General features: G+C 45.2%; 1 protein-coding gene across 3 annotated transcripts in view; it reads right to left on the bottom strand.

Annotated features, from left to right (window-relative positions):
• Positions 1-13794, bottom strand: part of mxi1 (max interactor 1, dimerization protein) — a 39559-nt gene extending 25765 nt beyond the window's left edge. Inside the window, exon 1 of one of the 3 annotated variants that reach the window (XM_062989577.1) lies at positions 13666-13794. The gene's annotated coding sequence lies outside the window, so the exon portion shown is untranslated. Of the gene's footprint in view, positions 1-4868; positions 4929-6161; positions 6213-13665 lie in introns of those variants that run through there. The other 2 variants (XM_062989578.1, XM_062989579.1) reach the window with 2 other exon arrangements.
• Between the last annotated feature and the right edge of the window lie 1688 nt (positions 13795-15482).

Below are 15482 nucleotides of genomic sequence, written 5' to 3'. Positions count from 1 at the left end.
TTCAAATACTTGACAAATTAAAGGAAAATGTACAGGCCCGTGTTTTCTACCTCCCATTATACGTAGACACACCAGTTCCAGGAACGTTCCCATGTCTAAAGTGAACATCCTCTTCTTCACACAGTTTTTGTAGTACTTGTTTTAATGAGAGATCTGACCGTCTCCAAGCACGAGATGACCATTTGTGTTCTCTACCCAAGCTTGGCAAAAGAAAAAGTTCCACTGTGCCTTATTTATATGGCCACAGAGGTGCGCTAACCTCTACGTGTATTATAATAATCAGGGTTGAAATCTCAGCGGAGCTATCGACCGACTGGGCGTATACACAGACATGATTGTGATGGCTTGCCGAAGCACTGTGAATATTCCTGCCCTGCTTCCAGTGTTTCCTAGTACAACCGTACCTGCCGCGACCCCCCGCCCAAGCACCCACCTCATCCGGCTCTGGTGTGGTTACCTGCTTCTTCACACAGTTTTCGTAGTACTTGGATTACTGAGAGATCTGACCATCTCCAAGCACGAGATGACAAGTTTGTGTTCTCTACCCAAGCTTGGCAAAAGTTCCACTGTGCCTTATTTATATGGGCACAGAGGTGCGCTAACCTATATGTGTAAATAATATATATTATAATAATAATAGTATATTAATATGTGTAATAACATAGCTGAAATCAGGGTTGAAAACTCAGCGGAGCTATCGTATACACAGACATGATTGTGATGGCTTGCCGAAGCACTGTGATGGACAGGCTCCCTGTCCAGGATATTCCTGCCCTGCTTCCAGTGTTTCCTAGTACAACCGTACCTGCCGCGACCGCCCGCCCAAGCACCCACCTCATCCGGCACTGGTGTGGTTACCTGCTTCTTCACACAGTTTTTGTAGTACTTGTTTTACTGAGAGATCTGACCATCTCCAAGCACGAGATGACAAGTTTGTGTTCTCTACCCAAGCTTGGCATAAGAAAAAGTTCCATTGTGCCTGTGCCTTAGTTATATGGGCACAGAGATGCGCTATTACGCCAGCACCTAGCTGAAATCTGGGTTAAAATCTCAGCGAAGCTATCAGCCAGCTGGGCGTACACACAGACATGATTGTACACCCAGGGTGATGGACAGGCTCCCTGTCCAGGGTATTCCTGCCTTGCGTCCAGTGTTTTCTAGTAGAACCAAACCTGCTGTGACCCTGTCTCAGACAAAGCACTCCCCCCCTAGGACCCACCTCATCCAGCACGGGTTTGGTTGCCTGCTTCTTCAACTGAAAGACAGGACAACACTTAAGTGGTTTTTATGGTCAGGTTAGCAAAGAAAGCCAACGACAATAGTAGTAGCCACTGAACTAAAAATGTGATTTTAAATGATTATCATCTCATGGATGGCTAATACTAATTGAGTTTTTGAATCAAATGATCATCAAAGTGCAGAGATGACACTTTGGCCGAGGTCCTGAGATGGATGGACGTCCTGCCCTGTGTGTGTTACTGCATTGCACCCAGTAATTCGGGGCTAAATCTGCTTGCATTGCCTGATCTCTTACTGTGTCCTTATTAGAAAGGATTCCAGCCTCCTGGAGGATTATTTTAGAATCATTTCCGGAGCCGGCCTGCGGTCATCTGTAGTGGATGGTGAAGTTGTGTTTGAGAGGCGGTTCAGGTGTAGCGTTTACCCCCCCACAGTCGCTTTGTTTTAGCAGAGTGGCTCTTCTAGTGCACTTCAAAGTGGCCACGCTTTGATGTTCACTTCACAGAAAGCATGAAAGAGCCGTGCAGCCCAGCTCTAGCTTTGCTAAAAAAAAAAAAACAGACCAGGAGATCCAGGCTGTGGCTTTCAGCAGTGTGTGTGTGTGTGTGGACAACAAAGTGGTTAATCTTTTTGGATCTAGGGCTCAAGGGAATCGGTGTGCGTCTGAGTGAGGTGTGGCTGGAATAAAACGGACAGTGAGTGTGAAATCATATACCATCGTGTATTTGCAGCCAGTTACAGGCAGCCAGTCAGTCACAGATCTCCTGATTAAAGCTTGTTACCCTTTAAATAAATCTTGTAATGAATTTTATTCCACATCTACACAGTCTATTAAAGCTGTTTGTTCACACTAACTTCACAAATGCTTCTTTGTAGACTGATGCAGCCTCCCACAAACCAGTTCGGTCTGGTGTTTAGGGCTCATTGTCCTGCTGAAACATCCGAATGCATCCAGGGTTTAAGAAATTTCAGGTAATTGTCCTATTTCATTATTTTGTCTACGTTTTTAAAACATCCATAAAGCACAATGCTACCACCACTGTGCTTAACAGTATTGTGTCTAAATCATACAAGCTGCTGTATGTACATTTCCAACCCATCAAATAATAAAAGAACAATGTTTATTTAACAGTTTATTTATTGATTTAGCATCTTTCACAATCACAAGGTTGCTTTACGACAGACGTACAGCAGGTAACAGATTACATTATCTATGACAGAATACTGATTGAACAGAAAAGCCTTCAAGTGAGACTTAAAAGAGGAAACAGACCTACAGTCATGAAGAGATTGGGGTGAGGATCTCCAAAACGAAGGCGCGGTAGCACTACAAGATCTACCATCCATTGAGGACAGCCTACGTCTTGAAAAACCTTAAATAATTTTAGGTTCCCTCAGTCTCAAATCAGTGAAATCCCAGACGATCCTGTGCCACCAGGATACAGAATCATGTTCCCTTGACATTTATCCAGCCAGTTAGCTAGCCAGCTTGGTAATCACCATGGTAGTGATCAGACTGGTTCCTTTTTTCAGATGAAAGAAACAACAGTACCCTACAGTACAATAAGATAAGCATTCAAATCCAGAATGACCTGCGCTACCTACATGAAAGCAGGAGTTGTTTGCTGTAGGTGAGGCTGTGAACGGTAGCAGTAGCGGGAACACTAGACGTTTTGAATATGGAATGTATTGTTTACATTTATTAGTAGCTTAATCGCACGTATCTTCTTATTCTGGTAGGAAACAGCTTTAGATCAAGGCTGTGATTAAAAGAATCGCCCCTTCCTCTAATATTTAGATATGTTTAATAGCCACCCATACCAATATACTAGTGTAAAAATGATAAACAAACCTATTTCACTCAGGCCTCACAGCAGTTAACTGGATATACTAAATTGCCCTAGTTGTGCGTGTGTGTGCCCTGTGGTGGATTAGTGACCTGTCCAGGGTGGTTCCTGAATTTCACCCGGTAAATCGTACCTACTGTAACCCTGAATCGGAAAAAGCAATGGTCAGACAATGAATGAACCACTGAATCAATTCATGACTTAATAATCAATTCAGTAGCTTCATGTATTGTTATTAATGTTATAGGGAAGCTGTAAACTAGTGGTTAAGGTACTGGATTAGTAATGAGAAGGTTGTCACTGTTGGACCCTTGAGCAAGGCAGTATACTGTCACAGTACTGTAAGTCACTTTGGATTAATCTGCCAGTGTTCCCATTAGTTGTTGATATTGCAGGAATGTTTTAGAAAAGCAGGACTCCCTCCCCAATATTTAATTCATGATATAATATAATAAATATATAATAATAAAGAAGTGAACACTAAAAAAAACTACCCATGTATTTTTTGGGTCTCCTGGCTTTAAAATGGTCCGGTCCTGATTCTGGTTCATGTTCTGTTCGACCTGCTTTGCTGTACAGATGTTACATACCAGTGATGACAGCTCAGAGTCGGCTCGACTTGTTTCCGCCACGCCGTCCACCATTAGATGAAGTTTTACGGCCTCTAATTAAAGCGCTCGTGTTCCTGAGTGCACAGGCGTGTACGCTAAACGACTGCCCAGACCCTGAGGCTCCTCTGAGTCCTTTATCCTCTTTGGACCGGGAGCCATGACGATGACCCCTGACCCTAAATGTATACAGACACACTCGGTTTGTTTAATAAATAAATAAAAAACCAGTGGTTCTACCGGGAAACACTGGGTACAGGGCAGGAACACACTGGACGAGGCGCCAATCCATCGCAGGGCTTCGGTCACTCCCAGTTCTTTTATTTTATGGAAACAAACAGGTTGACAAAGTGTACAGAGCGACAGTGATTGTATACCCACAACTGTACGGGATAGGTGTACCTAATAAAGTGCTCGATGACTGTGTGTCCGTCTGAAAACCTAATGAGCTGCCTTGCTGCCTCAGTAGAGAGGATTCTAATAAGGCAGACTATTTAGACGCTCTACTTATAGAGTTTTAGCTTACTAAGCTAACACAGTTAGCCTGAGGCCATTCAACCCGCTAGCACGCCAGCTAACGTCTCCCTCCGTGTACCTCTTCTCGGGAGTGTAGGATGATGGGAAATGTGTCTATGTAAAGAGAGAGAGCTCGGTTTGGAGTAAATAAGGTTTCGTTTCACGTATTCACCACACATTGAGATGAGGTTAAAACCTCTGGAGAATTCCTTTATCGGAATGATTCAGCGCGCCGTCCCCGAGGCGTCACAACATCGGAGTGTCATCAGACGCACGAGCTGCTGTTTAGCAACCCGATTTCCCATGATTCCACCTCTCTGTAGAGGTATTAAGATAGCAACCGTACGAGTCGACATAGTGCAACAAACCTGTGTGGGAAGTAATAACAAGAAGTTATAATGCAACGATGGAATGAAACCGGTTCGTCATACGTGTCTAACACGCAGTATAATAATGACGCAGTATGATTCAGCGTGGCTCAGACACTTCCCTATAATTACCCAGAGGCTAAGCTACGTGCATATTGTATGATCTGAGACAATATTATTATTACTGCTATTATGTAAGAGTCTGTAGTTTCACTTCTACTGTTTACAGCAAAGATTTAACATGAGCCGAGTTCCCGAACACAAAAATATCGTGTTCCTTATATACCAACCAGTTCTGAGAGCTCGGTCGCTAGTCCAACAAGGTTAGCCCAGGCATGCCAGGACCAGTCGGATCAGGAACAGCTTCTTTCCCACCTCAGTCACTTTACTGAACACCCCTAACACACTGGACTACTCACTTCACGGCACCTGTTAGTGGGGGGATATATAACACAGCAAGTGAACATTTTATCCTCAAAGTTGATGTTAGAAGCCGGAAAAATGGGCGAGCGTGAGGATCTGAGGGCCAAACTGTGATGGCTAGACGACTGGGTCAGAGCATCTCCAAAACTGCAGCTCTTGTGGGGTGTGTCCCGGTCTGCAGTGGTCAGTATCTATCAAAAGTGCTCCAAGGAAAGAAGAGTGGTAACCGGCGACAGGGTCATGGGCGGCCAAGGCTCATCGATGCACGTGGGGAGCGAAGGCTGGCCCGTGTGGTCCGATCCAACAGACGAGCTACTGTAGCTCAAACTGCTGAAGAAGTTACCGCAGACCAGTCAGGGTGCCCATGCTGACCCCTGTCCACCGCCGAAAAGTAACAAACGGCACGTGAGCATCGGAACTGGACCACGGAGCAATGGAACAAGGTGGGGTCTAGTGGAGTCCATGCTTTGATGGGTCAGGGCTATTTGGGCAGCCAAAGGGGGACCAACACAGTATTAGGAAGGAGGTCTTAATGTTATGCCTAATTGGTGTACATATATCTGCACAATTATTTACCCACATATTTATAGTCTTTATATGGTTATAGTTGGATAGATATTTATTTTACACATCCTAATCTAAGTAAACTGGTCCTGCTCAGCATTTATACAAAATGTGTATATAATAAATAAGATAAGTGAATTGTTTACATATTTCTTTAATTATTTATGCCCATGTTTAGCATTTAAAAACAAGAAACCTCTTAACACTTTCACACGTAATAGATGCTGATAATAAGAATTTTAAAATGCTTGTCTTTCTGAAGTGATCTTAAACCCCAACACCATCTTCAAAACCCAGCGTGTTTCTTTGTTAAAACCATGCTGTTTCGTTTCTCTGTTACAGCTCCAGAGATTAAAGAATCAATGCATTAAAGCAATAGCTCATAAACAGCTTCCATTCTCTGCTGTTTGCACCTTTTATTTAAGCCACAGGTGTCGTAAAGCCTGGACCTCCCAGCTTGATGCATGTGTGTGTGTGTGTGCGTGCGTAGATACTACAGGCTTTGTTTAGCCCATTTGCACTTCTCTTACTGTGCTTCTGTTAGGGTGTGTGTGTGTGTGTGTGTGTGTGTGTGTGTGTGTGTGCTTTAGACGAACCTGTTTTGCGTACGGTGAGCTCAGCTGGAGATGGTATGGAAACCACATGGGCTGTGTTTACTGTCGGGGCCCGAGAGCCCTGAGGTGGCGAATTCTCACTAAACCTAAAGTAAAAAAGTAAAACGTGTAAAATGGTTACAGTCCAGCCTGCATTCTCACGTCCGCCAATCCATCTACCGAATAGACACAACGTGTGAGGCCGCTGTGGCGTTAAACAAGCCGAGCAGAAAGTGACACACGTGTGGTTTCTTACTAGAAACACTGAAACACTACAACACAACAATCACACGGTTTAGTGCAGTCCATGTCTATGTAATTTCAAGATTTACTAGATTTAGGTTTTACACGCCTACTGTGGGTTTTTTACAGCTTATGACTTCTCTGTGTACATATAAATAAAGCTAATTAGACAGGCACCAATTAGGCAGAAGTACTATCTTATAAAGCCATTTAAAGAAACTTTAGATCCCGAGATGATCTGTACAACCAATCGTGAGCGAACACCGAGTCTAAAACAGCTGCTGTGTCAGAAAGACTCCCGGCTTCAAAATCAGCACCATAAAACTCGACTGAAGTGTTTTATCCATAGAACGAATGAAGACAAAATTCTGTGTCAAGGCCAGAAGCATGTCTGACGAGAACATGTGACACATTTAAACCTAACATCACTGTACCTGCTGCCAGTATTATACCTTGTGCCTGCTTTACAGCCAGTGAAACTGGTGCACTGCAAAGAACAGATACAATAAATAAAGAAGAAAAATTTACTTACAAATCTTAAAGCTCAGACAGAAAGAACAAATGAAAAAAGTCAGAAAGAAAGACAGAAAGAGCAAAAGAAAGAAGAAATGAAAAAAGACAGAAAGAAGAAATGAAAGAAGGGCAGACAGAGGTACGTGCTAGCCCACTAATGCTGAAATCTCGAATTCATGAGCTTGAATCTCAGCTGTTCTACCAGCCGGCCGGGCGCCTACACAACAAACAAATCTGAATGAAGTTAAAAGAAACACAGACATTGAAAATAATACGATAAAGAACATTAATCAGAAGTAAATCGCCCGACTGGCCAATAGCTTTAGACCGGCCGTACTTTACCGCAGTGTCACCTGAGCGACCAGGCTAAATCATTTCTCTAAATACAGTGTAAAGGTCAGAGTTGTGTCGGCTGATTGTGGTGAGAATACGTAAGAGACACAGAACCAAACATCAGACGCACTCTTTCTGACTTTTGATCCACTTGCTTTGGTCATTTAGTGGCCTCAAGAGAGCAGGTGCAGCGTCCCTAACAAGTGTACGACCTCAAGTGTACCCCCGAGGGCGAGGACGACCCCGCCACAAACAAACCTACACCTTCGTCCTTCAGTGTCTGAGACTGTTTACTGGACACGCTCGCTCATGTCGAGATGACATCACAGGAAGCGAGACGGAAAACTTACATATACAACCACGCTGAAATGACAAGGAACCTGTTGGGGGTGTCAGAGACGTTCTCCTCCCAGGGGCCCGGACTTCATTTCCCCAGCTATTGTTGTCCAACGCTCCCAGCGCAGGGACATCTGGCCTGGGTGTGTGTGTGTGTAGGGGGGGGATGGTGAAGGGCTGTTACAGACAGTCTGTCACCACCATCCAGGACTGTTAGCATCAGTAAACAGCTAACCTGTGATTAAATGTGTACACACACACACACACATACAGTTCTGATGAGTAAACACGTCCTGTGATGGGACAGGATGCCTGGGGCTTTCTAGCATGGAGACAATTAGAGAGAAAGACAGACTAGATTATGGAGAGACAGACAGTTGTGATGTTTTGTCACATTCCGTAAAAGTAATCACGTCTAGTTATGAGACCGGGTGGCACACCTGCTGCCCACTCACTTCTTATCAGTTTAATATCTGATACATCATCTGCCCGGGGACCGAATATCAAAGGGGGCTTTGCTGGGTCCACACCACACATGGACCCTGTATAGTAGAACCTTCTGGAGCAGTGGCAGCGGTCACTCTGTGTTTAGGGTTATGGTCATTACATAGATGCTTAATGGTTTGAATCACGGCTCCACTAACTGCTGACCATCTGACCCCTGTGTACGTGACATCATTACCTCTGACCGAATTGTCCCTGTGAGGTTTACAGACCCCACTTAGCACTACTGTCCACACACACACACACACACACACACACACACACACACACACACACACACACACACACACACACACACACACAAATTAAGAACCAATAATTAAGTGCCCACTGGAAACCCTGGGCACAAAGTAGGAACACTGTCTGGACAGGACGCCAAACAATCACAGGCCAGCACACAGACCAGAGGCAAGGTTCGGCAAGGTTCGAACCCAGTTCCCCAAGACCTGGGTTGTTCTGTGGCACCCACTCTACCAGCTGTGCCAACATTCTGTCTATATGTAAAGTCACATAAGCTCAAATCATCTACCTGTGCAACTCAAAGATCACAGTGTGCAATGCATGACGGTGGTGTAAAGCACACCACTATTGGACTCCGGACTCATGCTTTACCATCCGGGACACTACCGACTCTTAATTGGATGAAGAATATTGGCCAGGGTGGTAAAGTAACTCTTCCTAATGTGGCAACAGTTTGGGGAATACCCCTAAATACATATTTAGTGAGTTGCTGTGGGGGAAAAACATGTTTGGAATGAATTGGAACACTGACTGTAAACCAGACCTCATTGCCTGACAACAGTGCTCGATTTTTCCTTTTCTAGCTAAGTGCAATTAAATCCCTGCAGTCATGCTACAAACTCAAATTCCTCCGCACACTGAGTAAAAAAATTCCCGCATCCATCCGATCCTAATTCCAAATCGATGTCCTCCAGCGGGCGGGTCCAAGGTCACGAGGGACAAAAGCCACGGGCGATATCCTCCCTGGACGAACAGGGTCACACGCACCCCGTTCAACCCCTCTCCAAACCCTTTTTGAACCTGCGACGCCGACCCCCCTCAGCGGGTCAAGGTTTGGTAAATCCCACAGCGCCGGACTCCTGGACTGATCTAATGAGGTGCAGGAGTGGGTGCAGGAGGAGGACGTGGGATCCTGGAGCAGATTTGGGGTTCCCACCCGTGAGGAACATCTGCAGTGCGTCATCGCTTCTTTATCCGGGTGTCACTTAGCAGATCTGGTCTGTATTGTCTCGAGGACGAGGTCATGGACGCGCTCTCGGCGGGGCAGATGGCGTACAGGAATCTTCTATCTAAATGCAGCTACGGACGATACGGTCAAAAGTATACGGACAGCTGACCGAGCTTGTCGCTCATCATGATCCAAAACCACTTTAGATATTTAACAGTAAAATCAGTTGAATAAAATACAACCATGACATGCTCTGTGCTTTGTGGAAACAGTTTGGGGAAGGCTCCTTTCCTGTTCCAGCATGACTGTGCTTCGGAATGAATCGGAACTGCAACTGCAAGCAGCCTGACCTCACTCACTCTACCGGCTGCGCCAACATTCTGTCTATATGTAAAGTCACACAAGCTCAAATCCACCTGTGCAACTCAAAGATCACAGTGGTGATCACAACTCAGTGATCACACGGCGGTGGTGTAAAGCACACCACTATTGGACTCCGGATCACACATTCTCTAAAGCATGCTTTGTGGAAACAGTTTAGGGAAGGCTCCTTTCCTGTTCCAGCATGACTGTGCTTCGGGATAAATCGGAACTGCACTTACAGGCAGCCTGACCTCACAAATCCACAACACTTTGTTAAACAAATGTGCACATGTTCCCACAGACACACTCCAGTTTAGTGTCAGGAACTCTAGCAGCTCACACGCAGCCCTGACCCGGCATCATTTAACAGCTTCGGGATGAATCGGAACTGCAACTGCAAGCAGCCTGACCTCACAAATCGTCTTTGAGGCAAGTCCGTTTCTAACAGACGTGCAGTGTAAAAGCAGTTCTATAAAATACAAACATGACACGCTTCATGCTTTGTGGAAACAGTTTGGGGAAGGCTCCTTTCCTGTTCCAGCATGACTGTGCTTCGGGATGAATCGGAACTGCACTTACAGGCAGCCTGACCTCACAAGTCCACAACACTTTGTTAAACAAATGTGCACATGTTCCTGCAGACACACTCCAAAACCTCATTATATAATCACTGGTGGACTGTTTAAAGAAGCGAACGCTCTTTGTGAGTGACGGGTTCTGAAAACCCTGAGGTTTAATGATAATGAGTGAATGAATGAATGAATGAATGAGCGTGTGATGAATAACCCGCTCCAGATGCGCTGGATCATTGTGAGTTGGGGCTCGGGGTGTTTAGGGTGGAGGAGGATCATTGAGGGTCTTTCTATCAGGAGAACTTTTCAATCTCTCCGAGCTCTTTGTAGCCAGAGGGCTCAACGCTCCACTCGTCTGTGTGCTCGTGGGGTGGGGGTGACGCCCAAACAAAGGACGCAGATGGTCCACGGTGGGCGTGTGGTGCGGAGCAACAGATCTCTAAAGAGCAGAGAGGGAAGAAAAGTTGGAAAAACACACGAACCGGATTACACGCAAATCAAATCAAAATATTAGAAAAATTCAACCATGGATAATTTATCGGCTCTGATCTGCTGCTCAAATAATCGACTAACAACGACAGTATAAATTCAATATATTTAAATATTAACCCAACACATCTATATTTAACACAAATCCCTTTTTTAGAAAAACCCAACGTAGATTAAAAACACAACATCGTTAGCCAATAAAGACTTCGATTAGCTGGCCACCTGATCACGACCACAAACTCACCTGGAGATGGCCAGATGTAGCCTAACAGTTAAGGTACTGGACTAGTAATCAAAAGGTTGCTAGTTTGAACCTCCACCACATCCAGGTTGCCACTGTTGGACCCCTGAGCAAGGCCCTTAACCCTCAATTGCTTAGACAATTTAATATACACTGATCAGGGATAACAAGGAGCCAGTGTGAGGGGTGGAAAATATGTAGAGAGTAGTGGGGTTCCCTGTCACTGCTGATCAGTCAATCAGACCCACTGTGACCCTGACCAGGATAAACTGATGGCACAACAGACAATGAATGAATGAAATTGGTCCAAACGGATGGGAAAACCAACAGCTTCATTAAAACTCACAGTTCAGTGCAAAACAGAATTAATTCATTCATTTATTTATTTATTAGTCTGTTTACTACCGTTTTATCCTGGTCAGGGTCGCGGAGGGTGCAGTACACTGGGCGAAAGGTAGGAAACACCCCGGGACTCACAAATCCTAGGGGCAATTTAGTATCTCCAGTTAACGTGACTGCACATGGAGAACATGCAAACTCCACACAGTCAGAACCCAGGATCGCTCCACCTGAACATGAAATAGCTGCTTAAACATGGAGGAAACTGTCCACAGTCAGACGAGCTTTATGCCTGGGATGTTGCCGTGGAAACACAGAAGTCCCTGTTCCAAATTCTGCACCTCAAAACGCGACTGAAGATCCTCAATGATCACATGATCACATCAAACAAAGACTGATTATTTTGGCAGGTGACTGTCATGCACCCTCCCCCCCCCCCCCCCCCCCCCAGGTCCCACACAGGAAATGACCCGTGTCATTTTCTTCCCCTTTAATCCTGGGTTAATACTAGGTTAGGGGTGGAAGACAGGGAGGGGGGGGGGCAACAGAAGTCCCGCCATTGTTAGCGATATGACACGATTGTAAAGCCTGGTCACATGCACCGTGGGTGCTTTTGTTAGACACATTAGCTAACGATCACTGCCGGTGTTCAGAAAATGAACTTAAAACTACTGAAAAATAAATAAAGACAATAAAATAAATCTTACATCCGATTAAAATACATAAAATCTCATTTTATGAACACTTAGCTGGACAGACATGAAACTTTTTGGGCGCTAGAATGGCGCTCATACACAGTTGGCTGTGTCTGAGTGAGGGGAGGCCTGATGGGATATCAGCTCCTTGTTGAAGGCAACACACACACTCCGTACCACGTGGAGCCTACACACTGACCGGTCATATATTCTCACACACAATAAGCCCATACACATACACAGAGTTACAGCAGCACTATATACCCACGATCACACCCAAACAAAGCCTATATAGTGCGTCCACTCTCTACATCACTCACACATACACTAACACACACAAGCTCATTAGCAATTTTCACGCCCATTTGACATCAGCGCATTCACATCTATCTGCATTACGTAGAAACTCAAATACCAGAGTGTATAGAGCACGCGGAGGTCGAGAACGGTTTAAACGATCGCGCCTCCTACACATCAAATGCCCCGGTTTTGTCGAGCACTTTATGCAAATGTGGCTGAAGTATGAAGAGGTTCTGATTGCTCACAACTGACTGGGACAAATCTCATCACATCAAGCTAACATCAAAGTGAAGCAACAATCAACGTTCAATCGTTTATTCATTGTGTATTTTACTGCTGATTTATCCTGGTCAGGGTCACTGTGGGTCTGAAACACTTTGGACAGGTCGCCAGTCCATCACAGGGCACAAATACACACACACACTGGGCAATTTCTGTAGCTCTAGCTGGCCTGACTGCAGGTCTTTGGACTCGTAGGAGGAAAAGCACATTGACACAAGGAGAACATGCAAACACACACGTTCACATCTGTATATGCTAACAGGTCCTTAGCTTTCACTCACTCATTCATTCACTCAGATGAAAGTCACTGTGAAGAGACAAAACCCAACTTCCAGCACCCAAACCCAACACCCAAAACAAACACCCAGCGTCCCAAACCCAACACCCAAAACACAACACCCAGCTCCCAAAACCCAGCGCTCAAAACCCAACACTAAAAACCCAAAACCCAGTGCTAACAACCCAAAATCCAACACCCAGCGCCCCAAACCCAACACCCAGTGCTCAAAACCCAGTGCTCAAAACCCAAAACCCAGTGCTAAAAACCCAAAATCCAACACCCAGCGCCCCAAACCCAACACCAAGTGCTCAAAACCCAAAACCCAGCGCCCCAAACCCAACACCCAGTGCTCAAAACCCAAAACTCAAAACCCAAAACCCAGCGCTCAAAATCCAACACCTAGAGCTCAAAACCCAAAATCCAACACCCAGCGCCCCAAACCCAACACTAAAAACAAAACCCAACACCCAGCGCCCCAAACCCAACACTAAAAACAAAACCCAACACCCAGCGCCCCAAACCCAACACTAAAAACAAAACCCAACACCCAGCGCCCCAAACCCAACACCCAGCGCTCAAAACCCAACACTAAAAACAAAACCCAACACCCAGCGCCCCAAACCCAACACCCAGCGCTCAAAACCCAACACTAAAAACAAAACCCAACACCCAGAGCTAAAAACCCAACACATAGCCCTCAAAACCCAGCGCTCAAAACCCCACACCCAAAACCCAGCGTTTAGCTTGTAACTCACTCTACATTCTTATAAACGTGTGAATCGGAGTGCATTGTGGACTCCATTAAAAGTTTTGTCTCACACTGCGTACCTCCTCCGTTCCCTCCTCCGCGCTGACCCCGTGACCTCTCGCGTGGGCAGAGACAGTGGCGACTGGCCTCGCGTCTATCGACGCCCTCCCCCGACTCGCTCGGAGTGGTGATGTGGTATTGTGTCCTTCTCTACTGCGCTGGGCTGTATTGTCATCTGCAGGGGCACCGTGGTACGTGTGCATTATCTATCACTGCCACACACACACACACACACATAAACAAAGGAGCTGCTGCATTACTGATGCACCAGGTTCATTACTTCCTTATAACTCATCATCTGTTTCCCAAAATCTTCAGAAACACCAAAAACACACCCCAGTCACGGTGCGCAATCACACACACACACACACACACACACTCACACCCCGGGTTAATTCTGCAGCACTCAACCCACCTTCTGCTTCAAGGGTCGAGGTGACCTGCCGAGTGGACGGACTCTCCGTTCCTGCAAGAGACAAGGAAAGAACAGAGAGAACGTGCCAATGCCACGGCGTGCGATAACGTTCCTGCGTTCTCCCCTAATCAGCCATAACTGAGGTCAGAGATCAGAGCTGATAGTGCGAATGAAAACACATGAAGCAGATCTGAGAGTGGACTGAAGTATTGGGACACCTGACCGTGTGCATTCTACTGTTGAATCTCACTCTACTGGGAAGCTTTGTGACAAGGCTTTGGAGTGTGTCTGTGGGAATTTGTGCCCATTTAGTTAGTTACAGTCAATCAGGTCAGGCACTGATGGTGGAAAAGAAGAGAAGGCCTGGCTCACAATCCCAGTTGAGTTTATCCCAAAAGTGTTGAGCTGGGTTGAGTGTTCACCAGTATGTTAGAGCTCCTTTGCACAAACCAGATAAACTATTCTTCATAAAGCTCACTTTCCTTGCTGAAAGAGAAAAAGGACTTCCCCAAACTGCTGCCACAATGTTAAAAGCATATCATCTATTTTATATTATTTTTATACAATGAATGTGGCAGAAACTATTAAATTCAATCATCCACATACCATGTCCACATACTTTTGGCCATAAAGCATATTTGGAAGCTGCAGTTCCTCTGACATTCTAACAACATCCACAAGTCTGATAAAAACAAAATACGAACACTATCTGATCCACACGACTCAAAGATACAACAAACAAACGTCGGAACCTCTGAGATCGTCTCTGCTCACAACCGAACACAAAACTCACCTGAGCTGAAGTTTTTAATGAAATAAAACGTCAATTAAAGCATTTATTATTTTGTAGTTACAGTTTAGGATAGCTACAACCCCCTGGACTGTTGTTTTTCTATTCACCTGTTTTTAGGGGGTCCAAGTATGAATTTGAAGGGCCAGATCATAATTTGAATCATGCCCCACCCCACCTAGTTTGCAACACAGCAGTGACGTCAGTGTGTTTCATATGAACACAAAGATCAGTGGAGTGTGTCCCGTCACATTCTTCAAATTCAAGAGGATTTAATGTCATTCCAGCTACACACTAACCAGTAAACACTAAACCAGTATAATACTGATTTGAATGGACCATGATGCAACACAGAAAGCACAAACAACACAACACAGCCTACACAGTGCAGTCCGTCAGTGTTCCAACAGTGCAGCTTTTGTGCAAATTTATTCTCTCGTCCTGCAAAAAATAAAAGCTCTACTGTCACCCGACCAGCGCAATTCAAATATCTGGAATAAAAACAAAGGACGTACACACGGGAAAATCAGACGCAACCCAAATAAATAAATACGGAAGCAGAATTTTATCAGATCGAGTTAAAACATTTATCCCAATTTCTGTTTTTAACTTCCTTTATCTGTAATTTGCAT

This window comes from Trichomycterus rosablanca, chromosome 27 (assembly GCF_030014385.1).
Source record: "Trichomycterus rosablanca isolate fTriRos1 chromosome 27, fTriRos1.hap1, whole genome shotgun sequence".
Classification (NCBI taxonomy): Eukaryota; Metazoa; Chordata; class Actinopteri; order Siluriformes; family Trichomycteridae; genus Trichomycterus; species Trichomycterus rosablanca.
The sequence above is the reverse complement of the archived record's forward strand: the minus strand, read 5'-3'. Positions and strand labels throughout refer to the sequence as shown.